Source organism: Corvus brachyrhynchos, unplaced genomic scaffold (assembly GCF_000691975.1).
Source record: "Corvus brachyrhynchos isolate BGI_N302 unplaced genomic scaffold, ASM69197v1 scaffold139, whole genome shotgun sequence".
Taxonomy (NCBI): Eukaryota; Metazoa; Chordata; class Aves; order Passeriformes; family Corvidae; genus Corvus; species Corvus brachyrhynchos.
In genome coordinates, this window is record NW_008246062.1 from 635,340 (window position 1) to 638,044 (window position 2,705).

Here is a 2,705-nt window from a genome sequence, read left to right on the forward strand (position 1 = left end):
AGTAAATTTTCTTCAAAATAGCTCATGTGGTGCTTGTTTTACATTTTTGATCAAAAACAGTGTTGATAACACAGGGATGTTTTTGTTATTGCTGAACAGTGTTTGCACAGTCTCAATGCCTTTCTTATAATTTGGGAGTGCATGAGGAGTAGGGAGTGGACACAGCTGGGACAGCTGACCCCAACAGATCAAAGGTGTACCCCATACCAATGGTGTTGTGGTCAATAAAATGTGGGGGAAAGAAAGAGGAAGGGCGGATATTCGGAGTTACAGCATTTGTCTTTCCAAACAGCCACCATACGTGATGAAGTATTTACTTCATCAGCATGATGAACGCTTTCCTGGAAGTGGTAAACACCTGCCTCCTGATGGGATGTAGTGAATTAATTTCTTATATTGTTTTTCTTGTGCATGCAACTTTTGCTTTACCTATTAAATCTTCTTTTATCTCAAGCCATGAGTTTTCTGACTTTTACCCTTCTGATTCTCTCCTCCACTCCACTTGGCAGGGAGTGAGTGAGCCGTATGTTTAGCTGCTTGCTTACCCACAACAGCTCATCAGCCTATTTTAAGTTAAGGCTGTGTTACCCCAGGGCTGTGATGGGAGGGTGAGGCCACTGCTGTGAGTTCATAGAATCACAGAATGGTTTGGGTTGGAAGGGATCTTAAAGATCATCTCGTTCCAACCCCGCTGCCATGGGCCTTCCACTTCCATTAGACCAGGCTGCTCAGACCCCCATGCAACCTGGCCTTGAACATCTCCACGGATGAGGCATCCACAACTTCTCTGGCAACATGTCAGTGCCTCACCACCCTCACAATAAAGATTTTTTTCCTTGTGTCTTACCTAAACCTACTCTCTTTCCATCTGAACTCATTCCCCCTCGTGGGGACAAGTTGTTGGTGGGACATGTTCAGCCTTGAACCTAAGATCAGGAAGAGATGGGAACAGGCAGAACAGTTTTTGCATCTGGAAACTCATGGGGAGATTTGGATCTGTCCTCATCTCCCTACTGAGTGGAGAGAGAAACCCAAAGGGAATGGGATAGGCCACATCTGCCAGAGCTGTGTCCTGAGGGGCTTCAGGGGCTTTGGTATTTGTGTAAGGTATCTGCTCTTCTGTGGGAGGTAGCTGCAGGCAATGGGGAGAGCAGCATAGAATTATACAATCACAGAATAATTTGGGTTGGAAAAGACCCTTAGGATCATCTCATTGCAACCTCTTTGCCATGGGCAGGAACACTTTCCACTAGACCAGGTTGCTCAGAGACCCAGCCAGCCTGGCAGGATGGGGCATCCACAGCTTCTCTGGGTGACCTGTCCTGAGGATGCTCCCTCTGTCTGCTGATAAATGCCAACTGTACCAGCTGGTCTCACAAACCTCTTTCTTGCCTCTCTGACCTTGCCTGCGGGGTTTACAATGCTGGCAACTACCACAGGGACCTTCAGTCCTCAGGCAGAGTCCCACGTGGCTGGAAATGGGGGCTGCAGCCCTCATGGTATTCTTTGTGACTGTGAGCACAGTCAGCCAGTTCTGGAGGACATGGAACAGGGCTTGCACTTAGTTTGGCAGCCATGAGCCCCTTCAGATCTCTGCAGCATGCATGGCCTGCTCTGCTGCCAAGGCACTGGGATGCAGTCCATCGGTGGGTATGATGGTGTGTCTGCCCTTTGACCTGATGCCTGAGCCAGATACTGTCAAAGAGAATCTCTCAAGCTGTCTGGGTGACTTTTCTGGAGCTGCCATTGCAGGACCTGTGGGGCTTTGGCAGGCGGCTGCTGCCAGGAGGTGTCCCGGCTTCTGGCCCTGCGGCTCTTCCCTTGCTGTAAACAGATGCTTGCCTGATCCCCATGCCCAAAGGGTATTTCCAGCCCCTTGCACTGTTCCCAGCCCATCACACACTGCCTGCAGCCACCCGCTGAACCACAGATGCTGTCTGGCTGCAGTATCTTGAGCTGTGTCCCAGCTCCAAACGATGTTTTTCCCAATGTTTAGGTATGTGTCTTCTGCATCCTCTTGGACACACCCATTTGATGATGGCCAGGTCACATGGCCAGTCTTGACTCCCTAGGTCCTTGGTGGGCCTGGGCCAGTTCCTGCTCTGTGTGTGCCTGGGAGGAGGTTGCTCTGCATCATGCAGGTCTCCTTGGTGGTGCAGGATGTCGCCTCTCCGTAAATCGTGTTTGCCTGGTGCCAAAATGACCCTCGGGTCACACCTCATGTCCTCTAGCACTGGCCTCATGGTGAAGCCAGCTGTTGCCAAGTTCTGAAGGCTCTGTTGTTCTGCCCTACTGCTCTGAATCACTGTTCATGGCCAGTTATAATTAGGTTTGGAGTATGTAACATTTTCTTATCTTTTAACTATATCCGGGCAGGAAGAGAATTGTCCCCTGCATAGCTGAGCTCCCAGAGCCCCCTATCCACTTCCCTCTCTTCCAGCAGCTGTTTCCTTTCCATTCAGGCTGCTGGGAACAGCTTGGCCAACCACTATTCAGGTGCTCTCCTGGCAGTGGCGCTCCTTGATGCCAAGCCCTGATGCTCGTGGCCCGTGAAACTGGCAGGCAACACAGTGTGTCTCTGCCTGGTGTTGGTGCCTGACACCTCCTCCCACTGTGGGGCTTCATCTCTCTTTGCTTTCTCTCTGCTCTTTGCCTTTTCTGCTGCTGCCTGGGGTTTTGGCAGCTGCTTCCTTGGCTGGGGTGTC